We start from the raw sequence: 20212 nt of genomic DNA on the forward strand, positions 1-20212 counted from the left end.
TATGTACATATATATCAATATATATATATATATATATATATGTATATATATGTATATATATTACATATATATATATGTCTGTACATATATATATTATATATATTTATTGTGTATATATATATTTATATGTATGTATATATATATATATATTTATATGTGTATATATATATTTATACGTATATATATGTATATATTTTATGTATATATATTATATGATATATGTATATATATATATATATATATATATATAATATATATATATATATATATATATATATATATATATATATGTGGATATATTTATACCCATGCTAGCATGGAAAACGGACGTTAAATGATGATGATGATATTTATATATTTATATATGTATATATTTATATATATTTATAGAAATTTATTTATATATATATATATGTGTGTGTGTGTGTGTGTGTGTGTATGTACATATACATATCATGCTAGCACCATGTAAAAAGCACTCATAGCCAGTGTTATGTCACTCCTGCTGGTGTCACATAAAAAGCACCTGAAAATAGTTAGCATTAGGAAAGGCATCCAGCTGTAGAAGACCAGCCTTAAGTTTACTCTCTGACCCATACAAACATGAAAAAGTGTTAAATCGTGATACGTATGTATGTATGTCAATCCCAATTTCCATACAGACACCTACACAAATATATATACATACACACACACACACACATATGTTCATGCACACACATATACACATACATATATACATACACATTTTTACTTATTCATGGTTATGCATTCATACAATTGTGTAAAAATAATTTATTTCCATGCCTCTTCAAGTAACACAATAACCCCTCCCCTTCTCATCTCTTACACAACTTCAGAAAGCATTTAGAGTCTCTTACCTATTTACCTGTGATCTTACATCATACACCTGCGTCATGAATTCTCATTTCTGCAGGTAGGCCACCTTTCCATAAAACCTCACGCACGACACTGCTCCAAATACTATGCTCTTTCACATATTTTAAGGTTGAAAACTGAATTTTTGACTGAATAAAATCACTGCATCCAATTCCTTCCAGTTCTTTTGTCTGCAGTTTTCACTTCTCTCTCTCTCTCTCTCTCTCTCCATATATATATATATATATAATATATATATATATATATAAGGAAAGCAGTCCAGAGGATTGGACAGGGTGAATGGGTAGGGAGTTCATACGCATATGAAAAGGTGAAATTATTTATATATATATATATAATATATATATATATATATATATATATATATATAGATAGGCGCAGGAGTGGCTGTGTGGTAAGTAGCTTGTTTACCAACCACATGGTTCCGGGTTCAGTCCCACTGCGTGGACCTTGGGCAAGTATCTTCTATTATAGCCTCTGGCCATCGAAAGCCTTGTGAGTGGATTTGGTAGACGGAAACTGAAAGAAGCCTGTCGTATATATGTATATATATATATATATATATATATATATATATATATATATATATATATATATATGCGTGTTTGTGTGTCTGTGTTTGTCCCCCACTACCATTGCTTGACAACCGATGCTGGTGTGTTTATGTCCCCGTTACTTAGCGGTTCGGCAAAAGAATAAGACCTGGGGTCGAGTTGCTTGATTAAAGGCGGTGCTCCAGCATGGCCGCAGTCAATTGACTGAAACAAGTAAAAGAATATATATATATATATATATATATATATATATATATATATATACATAATCTCAGAGTATATATATATATATATATATATATATATATATTATATATATATGTATATATACATAATCTCACCTTTTCATATGCTTATGAACTCCCTATCCATTCACCCTGTCAGATCCTCTGGACTGCTTTCCTTATATTCACCTCCTTGTACCTTAAGGGTACACCCCAATACTTCACCACTGTATTCTCTCTCTCTCTCATCTGCAATTGGGGTAGCTATGTATCTCCTCTACAGTAAGACACCTACTTCTGTCTCTCTATCTTAATTTAATCTCTCATCACCTAGCACAAGACCATGTCCCTCAATACATGTGTATGATGATGATGATGATGATGGCAGTTTCTTCATGTCTGAAGATCATGAGGAGAGAATAGCTTGCCCTTGAATGGCTTTGTAAACTGATCCGTGACACTGCAAGACTTTTCTTCTTGCCTGTGCTTAGTAGTTTTAACTCTTTAGCATTTAAACTGGCAATATCTGGCATAAGATTATCGTCCTGTTTTATGTTCCAGCTGGCAATTTCATTGTAAGAATAAGAAATCATATCATTGAAATCTCAAAGCTACAAGATAATGAATGACTAATTAATTGACAAAGTAATTTGAATGCTAAAGGGTTAATGCAAGAGTTAGTCCATGCAATCCAGTCCCAGACTTGAAGATCTGACCACACTAGCTCAGCCTGCTAAGACAGCTACAGTGACCAGCAAGCCATACATTGGCATGGCCTTATTGTAGCTGAATTGCCTTACAGGGCTGGAGAGCTACACCTACCATGGGGTTACTGGAAGGGTGTCAATGTGGACACTGGACTGCCTAAGGACTCCACTTCTTGATTTGCTATTGAGTTTGACTCCCCTTGTCTTTTCCTTTCTCAAGGCACTCAGGATTTGTGCTTGGAATTTCATCCATAACCTGCTAATTAACCCATAGCTGGGACCATGACAGGAGTTGTTACTCTGGGTCAAAATAGACCCTGGAACAATAGTGGCCAAGAGGAGAATTCAACATCCCTCAAAATCCTGGAACTCAAGAACCAGTGTCCCATTACCGGATGTAATTTAAAGTCATTTGCAGGATGTGTATATACATAGTTATATACATACATAGGCGTAGGAGTGGATGTGTGGTAAGTTGCTTGCTTACAAGCCACATGGTTCCGGGTTCAGTCCCACTGCGTGGCACCTTGGGCAAGTGCCTTCTACTATTGCCTCGGGCTGACCAAAGCCTTGTGAGTGGATTTGGTAGACGGAAACGGAAAGAAGCCCGTCGTATATATATATATATATATATATATATATATATATATGTATATATATATATATGTATATATGTATATATGTATATATGTATGTGTGTGTATATGTTTGTGTGTCTGTTTGCCCCCCCCCACATCGCTTGACAACCAATGCTGATGTGTTTACGTCCCCGTAACTTAGCGGTTCGGTAAAAGGAGCCCGATAAAATAAGTACTAGGCTTATAATGAATAAGTCCTGGGATCGATTTGCTCGACGAAAGGCGGTGCTCCAGCATGGCCGCAGTCAAATGACTGAAACAAGTAAAAGAGTAAAGAGAGAGTATATCTGTATAGCCACATTCTCTGTCCCACTCATTTCCCAATGTGAAGACAAATGAATAATCAATTATCTTTTGAACTAATGGAATTCATAAGATAATCGATTATTCCTTTGTGTTCTCATTTTCTTATCACCACTGTATATTCAACTAATGCTTCATACTGAAGCATTATATATTGAGTTCTACACTGGGTTTTTAGTATTGCAATGCCTAAGTGAAATTCCTGTTTTTACTGTCCTGTTTTGTTACCACTTTTATCCCTACGCAAAAAAAATCACAAAATTTATTTAATTTGCTTTGCGGGAAGGACTGTTTCAACGAAGTCGTGTCTTGCCTTTACCTTTGAAACACAGAGTTGACGAAGCAGAGGCGGCTGAAGAAGAGGAATTTTCCTTGTGTTGTATGTTTTGTACTCTGTTTTTTTGTTGTTTAAAAATATTGTCTGTTTCCATGGTTTTGTTTTTATGTTTTCATTTCTCATTGTGTTCGACGTTTTTTTGGTGTCCTGTACCCATATATGCATGTATATATACATATAGATGTAGGTACGTACATATATGTATATATGCATATGTTTTATTTATTATTTTGTTATATATATATATATATATATACACACGCATATATGTATGTCTACTATAAGTTTTCTAACCAAGGTTTTGCCATTTCCAAATGGAAGCTGTCTCTCTCTCTCTCTCTCTCTCTCAGCCCTACATTCACAGTTTTTTAGTCTGATCTCTCTTACCATTCATCTCTGATTATATGCATTCTCCACCAGACAGACACTTTGTTTTTTTTATGTCTTGGTTCACTAAAATTTGTGTTGTGGAAGACAATTCAGACATTAATATACTTGTATTGTTCTATCCATAACAAGATTTCTAAAATGGTCAATTATAACATTTCTTGCTATCATCTTATGCAGATAAAACTAATCAAACAGTGACAGAAGCCTATGAAACCAAGAAGTAAAACATTTCATTTCATTTACACACTTGTTTGAGAATATCAAGAATAGAACATTAAGAATATTACTATACAGAAATAATAATAATAATGATAATAACAATAATAATAATAATACCCTAGGTGTTGTGAAGACACTCATCAAGAAATGAAAACAAAATTGAAGAACTCAATAACAATAATAATAATTATGATGATGATGATGATTGTGTGTGTCTGTGTGTGTGTATTATGTATCATAAATGTTAAATGTTATGATATATATAACATATATATGTGTTACAACTTTTAATATTTATTATGTATATAAGAATATGCATGTATTTAACATTTATAGTGCATATAAGAATGTATTTATGTGAGTGTGTCTGTTTTACACGATTGTGGTAGTAAATTTGAAATTTCGACTTGCTAGCAGTGCCATCTTAGGGCATGGACACACTGGTAAGTTGCCCAGAGGTTGCATGAGTTCAGGGGCCTAATTCTGATCTATGTATACTGTCAATAAATATATACTCTAGGGCCCAGTGCACTGATTTGTCCAGGTCCTATAATGCTGTTAAGACAGCCCTGCTTGCTAGCCTTCATTGGACTGTCCAATGAAAATCAGCAGGGCAAAACTTTAGAGTCACTGTCACCATTCTTCCTCTAAAAGTATAATAAATGTATACTATACAAAAAATATTGAATAATTCTTCAGTTTAATGTAAAATTGTTTTTTTCCAACACTTCCCCTTCCTCCACCACCCCACCCTATATAAACTAGCTCACTTGGATTCTACTACTTTATTTTAATAACTCCATCAAAAGAATACAAATCCAGAAGATGTTCAAATAAGAAATCTTGTTTCGTTTTTCAACTTCGTACATCTAACACCTCTCTGCGCAGACAATAATCCCCTTATTAGTTCTTTGCATTATTCTATCTATTTCATTACCTATGTAATACATAATTTAAACATAATTTCGTATTCCACGCTGTTATGTTTTAAAAACAAACTTAAGTTCCTTTCACGTGCATTTACTATCGCCACTTATTCATTTATTTAATTTTGTCACATCGTCACTTCAATTTTTGGCTGACTGAAAATTCTAAGATTTTTCAATTCTATTTCACTGTTATCAGCATTTGCTGTTTCATTAAATTATGCTACTCAAAATCCCAAAAGAATGTTTTTCTCCCTCATGTTCTATCCTCGACCAGCCTAACCCTGGTCCCTCTCTCTCTCTCTCTCTCTGTTTTGATAACCACTTGCTTCTCTACCACCCCACCCTATATAACTAGCTCACTCGGGTTCTGCTACTTCATTTTAATAACTCCGCCAAAAGAATACAAATCCAGAAGATGTTCTTCTCTAATTCTGCTATTTCATGGTATGCCTGCTCCCTCCCCCAACAACTGTACCGGAAGTCCCTATCCTCTGACATCTTTTGGTTGTCTCCCATGAACACTTCTAAAGGCTTAACGCCATCCCCACCCCTACTCAGGGTTTACCTCCTATGTAAGATAATGATCATGTAGTGCATAAAAATGGTGTAGTGTATGCAGGTTGAAGGCTATGGTTTGTATATGAATTCTGCCAAATGTGAGCTTTCTTTTCAGGTACATGATGCTGCTGTCCCTCATTCCAGGGTCTTACGGGCCCACACCTTCGTTGCCAGTGTCGCCTTACTGGCACATGTGCCGGTGGTACATGAAAAACATTTGAGTGTGGTCATTGCAAGTGCTGTTGGACTAGTCCCTGTGCAGGTGATACGTAAAAAACACCTTTTGAGTGTGAACGTTGCCAGTACCACCTGACTGGCCCTCGTGTCGGTGACATGTAAAAGCACCCACTACACTCTCAGAATGGCTGGTGTTAGGAAGGGTATTCAGCTGTAGAAACTTTGCCAGATCAGATTGGAGCCTGGTGCAGCCTTCTGGCTTGCCAGTCCTCAGTCAAACCGTCCAAAACATTCCAGCATGGAAAGCAGACGTTAAGTGACAATGATGATGATGATGATGATAACCTTGAAACAAATATTGTTTCTATATCTATATGTACACCTCTCTTTGTTTCTCTGTCTGTCACTCTCTCTATATATATATGTGTGTGTGTGTGTATATATATATATATAAATTAGACATATCTACAATAGTTAGTCTTGAAATTGAGTTGATGTCCCCTCCCCCTCAACACGAACCATATGGTGTTGCTCTGAATCCAGTAGGATTGCATCTGTACAGCCATTTTGTGAAACATAAAATGAAATGTTTACTACTGAAAAATTTCAAATTAATATTGATTTATCACTTATTGATTTTAATTCTGATGCCGCTTAAACTGACAACTGGTGTTATCATGTGATGATAATGATGATAAAACGTCTGCTCTATATTGAGAGAAAAACAATGAGAGCTGATTAAGAGTGAAATTTTCACTTTATCTGATATTTTTTATTAAATTCGCAGTTTGTCATACACACACACACACACATAGACACATATATGGATTCATATATGTACATGTGTGTGTGTGTGTGTATTATATACATAGCCTTGACCTGCATATTTCTTATTGTCAACTTTTGCTTTTGTGCTGGTCTGTTTTACCCTGATTAAGAAGTTGGAGTTTAATTAAGAACTTGATCAGACTGAGCACAAATATTTTGCATATCTATTCTATGCTTATGCCAGTGTCTTCTCACACACTGATATATATATATATATTCACACACACACACACACACACATACACACTCACATACACATTGTTATTGTCATCATCGGCGTCATTGTTTTTATTTCTGCTTTATCTATACTCACTTGTATTGGATGACACTTCTTGAAGCAGCATTCTTAATTGCTTACAAGTAAGATATCTCCATTCCATGTTTATGCATATCAAACTACTAAGTTGCCAGATTTTTTGTTTAAGACATTAAATGATACCACCACTGCCCAAGTAGTGTGAATGTGTGCACGCTCTCTCTCTCTCACACACACACACACACACGCTGGTTTTTCCATACAGTCTCCACCTAACAAATTTTACTAAAATTACATTGGTTACCTTCAGTGTAATTTAGAAGACATTTGTTGAAAGTACCACATGGTGGGATCAAACCCCAAAACCATGTGGTTGTAAACTGAACAGCCATGCCTGTGCAAGTTTCTCTAAATTTTACTGAAGTAGGAAAGGCTGCCATTTTCAGCTGTTACTTCTTTTTGTTCTCTTGTAGAATAGTGCTCAAAGTTATAAATGGAGCACCTTTTCAAACTCCACCTGTCCAACACTCGTGGACATGTTTACAAAGTCAGAAAACAGCACAGCTCCCATGACTTTTGGAAACATTTTTTCACGCTAAGAGTTGCTGAAGCATGGAACAAACTGCTGGCATCAGTTGTTAGTTGTCAGAGCACTGCATCCTTCAAAACTTCCATGCTTCCTGAGATTCACCAACACTACACCTGATTTTCCCCCCCTCCATACATACGCAAGCATGTATCTGACTCATACACTGTTCGCTTTCCAGACATTTGTACATTACTGCATATACTTTATATGCACTTTTGACAAGTTGTGGTGCACATGAGCACTGTATACAACAATTTCATTATTATTATTATATATACACACATGTGAGCACTTAGGTAACAGTTGAAATGTGGAAATCTTTTCAACTTCAATAAACACTAATTTACTCTACTTTTAGTATTCAAATACTTTTTTTTTCTACCTTGTCTTGCATCTATATGCCCACGTGTGTGTGTCTGTGTGTACACACATGCGCACACACACACACACATGCTTATAATGTGTAGTTGTACCTTGGTGTTTTTCAAACTTCTTGTTTACATGTGGATAGTACATTGGTTCAGATGGATGTGGTTGATAGCAAAATACCAACGAAAAGATGACAGTGAAAACTGTTGATTGGAAGTTTTGTTGCTGGTTTGAATTTTACTGGTTAACCATAAGTCCTTTTAGTTTCATAACCTTTCCCCAGGCAAGTTTATTCTGATCCTTATAGTTACATAGTAAAGGTGCATGGCTTAGTGGTTAGAGCATCAAGCTTATGATCGTGAGGTTGTGAGTTCGATTCCTGGACTGGGCTGTGTATTGTGTTCTTGAGCAAGACACTTTATTTTTCACATTGCTCCAGTTCACTCAGCTGTAGAACTGAGTTGCGGCATTACTGGTGCCAATCTGTATCAGCCTTTGCCATTCTTTTGGATAACATCGGTGGTGTGGAGAGGGGAGGTTGGTATGCATGGGCGACTGCTGGTCTTCCATAAAAACAACTCTAGGTTGTGTGTTCACCGGTGAGGTGACTTTCCACCTAGACTTGTACCCTGGAAGGGAACCTCTTAGGTGTACCCATGATCATTTGTGACAGATGGAGTAGAGTTTTTTTTTTTATTATAGTTACATAGATAAATAGTGTGGTTAGACTTAAAACAGAGATACTGAATATACTCTTTTACTTGTTTCAGTCATATGACTGTGGCCATGCTGGAGCACCAAATCGACCCCAGGACTTATTCTTTGTAAGCCTAGTACTTATTCTATTGGTCTTTTTTGCCGAACCACTAAGTTACGGGGATGTAAACACAACAGCATCAGTTGTCAAGCGATGTTGAGGGACAAACACAGAGACACAGACATACACACACACATACCTATATATACATATATATATATATATATATATACGACGGGGTTCTTTTTAAGTTTCCGTCTATCAAATCCACTCACAAGGCTTTGGTCGGCCCGACGCCATAGCGGAAGACAGTTGCCCAAGGTGCCACGCAGTGGGACTGAACCCAGAACCATGTGGTTGGTAAGCAAGCTACTTACCACACAGCCACTCCTACGCCTATGTATATGTTTTTCTATGTATGAAATCCCAATTTATGGGTAGTCTTCTGTTTGTTAGTAAATTGTACCTCCACTGTCTGCCGGTCTATAAGTATCAGTCTGTCTTTGTATATTACTTCGTGTCATTCTTTACTGAAGTATTGCACTAAATGTTACTCTATTGTACAAGCGTTTATATATTCAGATTTGTCACAGTCGTTTTCTTCGTCAGATGTGTGTCCCACCACCATGACTTGTTAATTTATAAATTAACTAGAAAAGCATCCTGGCATTTCCTGGGTGTTACGATCTACAGCCATATTGTATTATTTGTTCCTTTCTTATGGACAGAATCAGCACAGGTGATATATAGTGAACTGGATATGTTGTTGTGAAATTCATGCCTTTTCCAAGGTCAATAATAAATGAAATAGTTTCAACTGGTAATCGAAATCATGTCTTTATTTGTTTCAACTGACCAGGAACTTACCTCTTGCTATGTAATTCTTCCGACAAATGCTACAAATACATTAAAAATGCTGAAGGTTGATGGAACTGATATAAAAAATAATAATAATAATGAAATTATTGTATACAGTGCTCAGGTGCACCACAACTTGTCAAAAAGTGCATATAAAGTACATGCAGTAATGTAGAAATGTCTGGAAAGTGAACATGCTTGTGTGTGTATGGAGGGGATCAAGGAGTGGGTGGTAGAAGCGGTAGAGCGTCAGATGTGAGTGGATTAGTAGAAATGGGTTTTTTGAGCATCACGGTGGTGTATTGGTAGGGTTGGTAAAATATCAGATTAGTAGAGTGATAGAATATGTACTGTGTCAGGGTGGTGTGTCGGTAGTATCATTTGAACACCAGGGTGGTAGTAACACCTCCTTCCATCTAGAGCAGTGTTTCTCAACCATTTTTTTTTACCTATGGACCACTTTGATTCCTATTTTACTTGGATGAACCCTCCCAGCCATTTGATGCTAAAAAAAAATTATAATATCTTTTATAATTAAGTATTATTAGGAATTGGGATCTTTTTGGTTTGAACGGCAGATTTTTAAAATAATTTCCACATAACTAAACACTTTTAAACTTCGTATACTGGTAGAATGTGTTTATAAAACATCTTTTTCTCTTGGCTTTATTGAGAAAATTCTATAGTTTGTAAGATATTTGTTGTTTTTTTTCTTCAATTTCTGCAATTTCAACCAATCAATGATGTCCATTGAGGTAAACAACATTCTGTGTCGTATGAATATGTCCCTCGTTTAAGAAACAGATTGGGTTTATTTACATTTGAGAAGAAAAAAGATACCCTTCCCCCCATCCCTAACTAACCCTAACCCTAAAACAGATTGAAATGCAATAGATCGATACTAGGGTCATAATTATGGGTGACAATTTCATATGACACCGCTAGAAAAAACTGCCGTTCAAACCGAAAAGGTCCTGTTTCTCAACCATTTTTTTTTTTACCTATGGATTACTTTGATTCCTATTTTATTTGGATGAACCCTCCTAGCCATTTGATGCTTAAAAAAAAAAATTATAATATCTTTTATAATTAAGTATTATGAGGAATTGTATATAAAAGATTGTGAAAATATTTTGTGCATTGTAAAAGTATAACCAATTCATTGCAGATAAAATTTAGTAACAAAATCTTATATGGATCCCCAAGGACCATACGAACCCCAGTTGAGAAGCACTCTTCTAGAGAATGCATAGTGGTAGTATATACTGTATATCTCAGGGATATAATCAATGGAAGTGGCCTCTACCCCTACCTATTGCATAGTGGTGGTAGTTATTTCAACAAGTATTGAAAAATGCATGTTGAACTCAATGTTAGAGGAATTTGAAGTCAGAATGTATAGGCATTTAATTCCATACTTTGTACTATTACTTCAAATGCCTTGATAATATGGACTACTGTAATAACTATTTCTCATAGCAATGGTAATAGCTGAATGATGTAACTGTTTGTTGATAATGCTTGTTGATGTCACAGTTGTATATTATCATTACACAACTGTGTAAACGTTACTGGAGCTGATAATGCTGACTGCTGTAGCAGTATGTTTCAACACATATGTATATATGACTAACCACTATTGACTTTGTCGGGCTGTAGCAGGCTTTCCATCACCAATGACTAATTGTGACTGACTTGATAATGTTCTTGACTCTTAAAATATGTGCTAGGTTAAATCAATAGCTGTTATCATTAGTGATCTATTAGTGATCTCTCCTGTTACAATATGTGTAATATTGATAATGAGAATGACTATAATTAGCAGTCTAAAATGGGAACCTTTCTGTGGTCACTTGACCAGATAGAAGGAACAGCCAAATCTATCTCAACTCAAACTCTACTCTCTTAAAAAGAAGAAGGACATCTTTTGATAAATTTAGTTCTTCAATGTCTGAATTTAAGATGAAATAGTGTCGGATTATGTCTGGAAAAAAAGCAAACAAACAAACAAAAAAACTAGATTGTCATGTTTGGAAATCTCTTTTACCCTAGGTCTGTTCAGTCAGGGATAATCTGGGAGATAAACAACAGCAACACAACAACAACAACACAGCACAAGAACTACAACTATAAGTGGCTTGAACCACTAATGGATTTTTTCTTTACTGTTTGCCATAAATATACATCTTTATCTCAGCTGCTATCTTCATGGCCTCATATATGAAATAAAGATCTAATGCCCTTGTATTTGCTTTTCCAATTACTTTATGAAATCTATTTGAAAATTACAAAACTTGTTTTTTTTTTTATATTTTCTTTATTTTTTCTGTGATTCATTTTCTCTCAACCCATTTAACGAGAAATACTCTTGTCATACAGTGATTTCAAGTAGATCAATGAAGGAATAGGCAGGAACATCAGTTTGCATGTTCACATGTTTTATGATTCCATTACATGATTCATCATCATAGATCTTTCCCTCCTGAAAGACAAAAATATCCACTATTAAAATTAAGCATAAGAATGTAGTTATGGCCGGCATTGGATAAATCACTCGGTGAACTTTACAGTCTTTATTAAACCATACAGTTTTAATGTGATTGTTGCTGAGCCCAGGTTAACCTAGATTTAGTATGCCTGTGATCAAATGTATTCCAATCATGACCATCACGTCATTTATTCAGACACACTATAACTTGGACTATATTGTCCATTATTATTATTATTTTTTAGGATTGATGAGTATAATATAAAGGAAGAATTGGCTGATATTTGTAGTAATTCAAATAAACCATATGGAGGCTTTCCTCACCCAGGAGTGGTCCTCTTATCATATGATCCAAATTAAATCATTAGTAATAATTTTATATAGCTATTTAAGATAAGCTGAACTGTCACCGACAGAAATAGTGGTAGCAATTTTCTATTATTGACATACATTGTTCAGATATTTTAGAAAAACATACTTCACATTGAACAGGTATTTTTGTATTTTCTCACATATAATAGCATTATAAATACTTTTCTCATTTATAAGGACTATGTTTGGCATTCAAATTCTGAAGATTTTATACTCAGAACTTTCTTAATAAATGGTTTAATTTCTCTATTAAATAAAGTGAATATTTCTTAATAAAATTTGCAAAATTCTGGAATGAAAATTATAGATGTGAACTGTGTTAGGAATGTGAAGAAAAGAAAAAAAGATTTGGAGCAGATCCAACTTAGCAAATGTGGATTCATTAAATAAAATGGGTTTAAGCATCCAATTCTTAAATGTGTGTGTGTGTGTTGTATGTGTAAATATACACACAACATATACACATACCATATATATGGTGGGCGTGATGGAAGCTGTGATATATATATATATATATATATATATATATATATATAGTAGTAATGGAAGCGGGGAAGGAGGCTCGTTAGCTTGAGCTGTGTCATACTGCTTGTTGATAAACAGATCCTACAATCAATCTTATAATAGCCAGATTAATTTTTCTCACATCTTGTGTTGTTGGGAATCTTTTTTGTAGCATTTCCAGAATGTGTGATGTTTTAAATTTTATAACACTAGCACTATGACCAGGCGTTGCTGGGTCATAGTGCTGGTGCATGCATATACAGCTGCATGCGTGCGCACATAGAAGCGAGTACTGTCCAAATCTCCGACCAGTCACATATGGCTAGCTGGCATTCAATTGGCGTATCAAGTTTCGGGCATTTTGATTGGGTTTTGGATAGAAAATTCACAAAAAAGTCACTTCTAATGAATTTTTAATGGCTTTGTGGGGTGACAGGGGAAATGTAAAGATGTGCAAGACCACCCTTGGACGGTTTTGAATGACCATAGAAAGTACAAGCCCTCTAACTGAAAAATTGTGGGTTTGTATAAAGGACACACACACACACACAGACATTTTGCCGTTTATATATAGAGAGATATCGGCATAAATTTGGTTGTGAGGTTCAGAAGTTTGCTTTCCAACTACTTGGTTTCAAGTTCAGTCCCACTGTATAGCTTCTGTGGCTAGTGTTTTCTACTATAACCCTGGGATGACCAAATTGTAAGTGAATTTGGTAGATGGAAATTCAAAGAAACGTCTTGTATATATGTATGTGTGTGTCTCCTTGACTGGACATTGTGATTACTGTAAATGAATATTATGAATTTCAAATATTCTGCGAAAACATATCCAGCCATGCTTGGAAACAAGTAAGAGATGCTGACAGGTAGGGCACCAGGCCGTAGAAAATCTGCCTCAATAAATTCATACATCCGATGCAAGCATGGAAAAGTGGGCATTGAAATAACCACGATGATACACACATATTTATGTCTAATGTCAAGTTTCCATCAGCTGCTTTCCTAACCTCTTTGATATCCTGTTGTCTTTCTATACTTACCTCCTCTCTGTATTCATCATGCATACTAGGAATGGAAGAAGAGAGAAAGAGAGGCAATAAAATTACAGCAGTTACTCTTTTACTCTTTTACTTGTTTCAGCCATGCTGGAGCACCGCCCTTAGTCGAGCAAATCGACCACAGGACTTATTCTTTGTAAGCCTAGTACTTATTCTATTGGTCTCTTTTGCCGAACCGTTAAGTTACGGGGATGTAAACACACAAGCATTGGTTGTCAAGCGATGTTGGGGGGACGAACACAAACACATAGACACACACACACACACATATATATATACACACATATACACATACATACATATACATATATATGGCGTGTTTCTTTCAGTTTCCGTCTACCAAATCCACTCACTTTGGTCAGCCTGAGGCTATAGTAGAAGACACTTGCCCAAGGTGCCACGCAGTGGGAATGAACCCGGAACCATGTGGTTGGTAAGCAAGCTACTTACCATACAGCCACTCCAATGCAGTTGGGCATTTTTTATGGAAGATTGCAAATGAATAATTCTGCTGGTATAACAATGATGTTTATTTACAATTTTGTGCAACGTCTAAACAAGGAAGCATGAAAATGTTTGCATGCATGCACACATAGAACTGGTTTCTTTTAGTTTTTGCTTCCTAAATCCACTCACAAGGCCTTGGTTGACTCAAGAGGTCTATAGTAGAAGACTCTTACCCAGTACCATCTGAATGCATGGGCACACTGGGCTGTTGCTTGGGGTCAATAAATACTACAGGGTCCATTGCATTGATTTTCCTGGGGGTTTAATCATGCTGCTAAGCTGGCTCTGTTGTTGTTTGATCCTTCTTGAGCCATGCCTGGCTCATAAGGTCCGGTTTCCCGGTTTCTTGGTGTATAGGTTCCACCACCTGGACGGGATGCCGGTCCGTCGCAGGTGAGCTGCGAGATGCAGGAGGAAAGAGTGAGAGAAAGTTGTGGCAAAAGAGTCAGCAAAAGTTCGCCATTACCTTCTGCCGGAGCCGTGTGGAGTTCAGGTGTTTTGCTCATAAACACATACATCGCCTGGTCTGAGATTCGAACCCGCGATCCCTCGACCGCAAGTCCACTGCTCTAACCACTAGGCCATGTGCCTCCACAAGCTGGCTCTGCACTAACCTAAAGTGCCACATTACGGCATTGATCCTGAAACCATGTTTTTGTGAAGCAAACTTCTTAACCACTCAGCCGTGCCTGCTCATACTATATAGACTTTATCTGTTCCTCAGTCAAATCCCCACCCCCTGAGTCTTAGGTATCTTCAGCAGAGTTTACTTTGTTTCAAAGCTCCAAACCTAACCTCTTACCTGAAGAATACCACCTTCCCACCCTTACTCTTGGAGGGTCTGAAAGTTATAATTGGTGCTGTTATTCATTCATCAAGCCATTAACAAAGAAAAAAAAACACAACTTAAATCTCAATTATTTCAATTCAGACATTTAGGTTAAATAAATTTCTAAATTCAGTTTTCTTTCACTTCTAAATCTGATGACAACTACTAATTTTAGCTTAATGCTATATATATTTTGGTTTCTCATTTTCCATGAAGTTTCATTATTTGAATCATTTCAGTTTAAATTAGTTCATAATAAATCATGATTTTTACCCCATCTCCTCGTTATTAGTTCAGCTGGTTTCATTTATCCTATTAAATTTATATTTTGCTACATCTATCACATAAAATCTGACACCTCCAACAAATATCTTTTCTCTGCTATGACACATATTCTTTTATTCTTTTAGTGTTTCAACTCATTTAAATATGGCCATGCTGGGTACCATCTACAAAGATTTCTGGTTGATTATAATAACCCAAGTACTTATTTCAGATTAGGTTTTTATGTTTTTTTTTAAACTTGAAGGGATGTAACTGGATATATATACATATATATATATATATATATATATATTAAAAAGCACCCACTACACTCACGGAGTGGTTGGCGTTAGGAAGGGCATCCAGCCGTAGAAACACTGCCAGATCAGACTGGGCCTGATGCAGCCTTCTGGCTTCACAGACCCCAGTTGAACCGTCCAACCCATGCTAGCATGGAAAGCGGACGCTAAACGATGATGATGATGACGATGATGATGATATATATATATACATAAAGTTAATCCAAACATGAAAACACAAAGAGAAAACACAACAACGCGAGGACGTGGAACAAGTATAGTGTTAATGGACACTCAGGAAAGAAGGAAAAAAGGAGGGTTTAACGTTCCGAGCGGAGATCTTCGTCAGAAACATAGGAAAAGGAAAGATCCAAAGAAGGGAAGACTGCGGGAAAAAAATCACCAACAGTACACACGCGGTCACATTTTGAATATATATATATATATATACACACACACACACACACATAGGCCTGCTTGCTTGCCCGGCGGGGTGGCGTCATTTGAAGGCTAAAACAATGCGAAGCGCATTGTGACCAGCGATGTGTAGCAACATCTGATGGCCTGGTCAGTCACGTGGTCACATGATATATACACATACACATATATACACACACACACACGATTCTGCATAGTTTCTATTAAATTTCTTTCATAAAGTGTTGGTTAGCTTGAAACTACAAAAGGAGACATTTTCGTAAGTTGCTGTGCTGTTGGATAAACCTGGATTCAAACTTGAATCTTAATTTCAAGAACATAGGCGCAGGAGTGGCCATGTGGTAAGCATAGGTGCAGGAGTGGCTGTGTGGTAGGTAGTTTGCTTACCAACCACATGGTTCCGGCTCAGTCCCACTGTATGGCACTTTGGGCAAGTGTCTTCTATTATAGCCTTGGGACGACCAAAGCTTTGTGAGTGGATTTGGTAGACGGAAACTGAAAGAAGCTTGTCACACATATATATATATATATATATACACACATATGTGTGTGTTTGTGTGTATGTTTTTGTCCCCACCAACATTGCTTGACAACCGATGCTGGTGTGTTTATCTCCCTGTAACGTTGCAGTTTAGCAAAAGAGACTTATAGAATAAATACTAGGCTTACAAAAATAAGTCCTGGGGTTTATTTACTTGACTAAAGGCAGTGCTGCAGCATGGCTGCAGTCAAATGACAAACAAATAAATGAAAAAATCGTTTCAGTTTAGAGGGGATCAAAGAGGGGCCAAACTACTAATTAATTAGTATTTAAAATGTTTTTATTCAGTCATTTTGTACCAATTTTTGAATATTTTTTCAACTTGCATATAGGAAGCACTCCGTCGGTTACGACGATGAGGGTTCCGGTTGATCCGAATCAATGTGTAAGTGGCTGAGCACTCCACAGACACGTGCACCCTTAACGTAGTTCTCGGGGATATTCAGCGTGACACAGAGAGTGACAAGGCCGGCCCCTTGAAATACAGGTACAACAGAAACAGGAAGTAAGAGTGAGAGAAAGTTGTAGTGAAAGAGTACAGCAGGGATCACCACCATCCCCTGCCGGAGCCTCGTGGAGCTTTTTTAGGTGTTTTTGCTCAATAAACACTCACAACGCCTGGTCTAGGAATCGAAACCGCGATCCTATGACCGCGAGTCTGCTGCCCTAACCACTGGGCCATTGCGCCTCCACTCAACTTGTATATATTCCCATTGTTACTATGACAGCTGTCCATGAAGCTAATACATAGATATTATGGAAACTGTCATTAACCCTTCATGTAAGTGATTGGATGAAACTATGCAGAGAGATAGGTGCTGTTAGCCAGTAGTTCTGAGTGGCATACTGTTTTTAAACAGTATAAAAATTCAGTTTTGAAATAGTATTAATTTTTTATGATTTTATTTCTTTGCTGCAATGATGACATGTAGTAGCTTTAATTAGCGCATTGAAAGGATTTACAATGATTTTCTTGTCTTCTGTTTTCAGTTCAAACCACTTTGATAAAAACCAAATTATTCATAGATTTTAGAGTCTCTTACATTTCCCAATTTATTTTTCCATGCTTGCATGGATTGATTTTTTAAAAGTCATGATATTTTCGTTGAGTAAGAAATGACATTTTCATAAAATAGTCCTGTTTGTAATGAATTTGTCATAACTGCAGCATTACCATAAAAGAAGGGAAATAAAAACAAAGAAACCTTGTATTGAACTGGCATTTGCACATCTACTGTGATACTAATGTTACATTTAATTTAAACCTATCACAAATCCTAGAATATTAAAAGGAAATTGACCTCATAAAAGCACCAAACGTATGGCTAACAGAAAAAAAGGGAAACAGATTTTTAAACTGTTTAGCATTTAAACTGGCCATATGTATATGTATTGCTTCGGCGATACATATACATAAATTGGAACGATGCAGAAAAGATTAGCATGGCCCCTGCACAAGGATGACATGCAAATTCGTGAAGCGTTCCATATTTTTTATAATGGCGGTGCCCCAGCATGGCCACAGCTCATGAGCTGAAACTAGATAAAATGAAAATGAAATGAACATCCTGCCAAAATATTCTCCCTATATTATATTCAAACAAACCAGATCTAGCCTTTCATACCTATCCTACAATATCATTCAAAATTTTTTAAAAAATCACATCATTGAAATCTCAAAGCTATGAGATTATGCATGATTAATTCAAAACAGTGTGAATTAATAAGCCTTACATTTGACAGAGTAATCTGAATACTAAAGGGTTAATAATGATTTGGTTGGGTCAGCAACGAGGTGCTGTGCCAGTGGCTTTTGTAGGCCCTCTTGGAGAAGTGGCGTCAATGTGTTTGATAGTCCTCATGTTAGATTTGTCACATGAAGTCATATATCTCATTCAATATCTCTGCTATAATGGTTTCAATCATTAGACTGTGGCCATACTGGAGCACCACAGTCAAATGTTTTTAGTCAGGCTTCTTGACTCCAGTGCTTATTTAGTGTGGTGCTTATTTTATTCATCTCTATGTTTGGAATAGTCTTTATTTCTCTGTTTTTTTTTTGTGTGTGTCAAGGGGAGTGTCTTGACACACCTGTTATATATATATATATATATATATATAATATATATATATATATATCTTATTATAAAAGGCAGATTTTATCTGCCTCCCTTTTGGAGTTATACAAATCTACAATATAGGATTTCTTCAATTACAATTTACCTAGCATTTTTAACAGTACAATGCATCGCGTCATGCCAGGTCCAGTTTTTAAAATTTAAACTCCAATTAAGCAAAATTTACAGAAAACTCACATTCTGGTGTGTGTGTCAAATGCTTTTCTTAGTCTGGTTTACACCACACGCAAACGCACACACACAGTGGGCAAAGAATAAAATGAAAGTAATTCACTTCCTGTAGTGAGTGATTCTTTCACTCTGCCTCCCACTTCCTCTTTCCACACATAGACACGCAAATATATAAATAAAATTGTAAGCTAACGTGCGTGTGTGTGAGTGTGTGTGTGTGTGTGTGTGTGTGTGCGCGCGCATGTGTGTGTGAGGGTGTGTGTGCGTGTGCGTGAGTGTGTGACAGGAAAGTTTTTTACGACGAATATAAGAACTATATCCAATTAGCAGAAAGATAAGACAGTAAGGTGTGATTTGAGGGAGATTTGGCTGCTATTTCTACCATGTCTAGCTGCCATGTAGGGGTCTCCCTCATAGGCTCATACATACATATATACATAGATAAGACAGTAAGGTGTGATTTGGGGGAAATTTGGCTGCTATTTCTACCAGGTCTAGCTACCATGTAGAGGTCCCCCTCATTGGCTCATATATATATACATACATAAGACAGTAAGGTGTGATTTGAGGGAGATTTGGCTACTGTTTCTACCAGGTCTGTTAGGCTTCTCATGTAAACTCAAGCTTTCTCATGCCTTGAACATAAGACCAAAGCAGAGAATGTATTCTTTTATTCTTCTGCTTTTTCCAGCCATTGGTCTGTGGCCATGCTGGGGCAATGCCTTGAAGAATTGTAGTTTAATGAATCAACTCCAGTTTTATTTTTGTAAGCATTGTACTTATTCTATCTGTTTCCTTTGTCAAACCACTAGGTGACAGGGATGTAAACAAACCAACATTCGTTGTCAAGCAGTGGTGGAGGACAATCACAAGCACAGACACGCACACACACATACATGCATACACATATACACACATACATACATACATACATATATATATATGTGTGTATATATATATTGCAGCGTGGAAGGTGTTTGTAAGCCATTTAAGAAACACACAAAAAC

General features: G+C 36.4%; 1 protein-coding gene and 1 non-coding gene across 7 annotated transcripts in view; both read left to right on the forward strand.

Moving 5' to 3' along the window:
* Positions 1–20212, forward strand: part of LOC115213490 (active breakpoint cluster region-related protein) — a 236511-nt gene that overhangs the window by 113838 nt on the left and 102461 nt on the right. The window lies entirely within an intron of this gene.
* Positions 18286–18391, forward strand: LOC115213561. The gene has a single exon (XR_003881815.1). It is a non-coding gene; the product is annotated as a U6 spliceosomal RNA (small nuclear RNA).

The sequence above is a fragment of the Octopus sinensis genome, linkage group LG6 (assembly GCF_006345805.1).
Source record: "Octopus sinensis linkage group LG6, ASM634580v1, whole genome shotgun sequence".
Taxonomy (NCBI): Eukaryota; Metazoa; Mollusca; class Cephalopoda; order Octopoda; family Octopodidae; genus Octopus; species Octopus sinensis.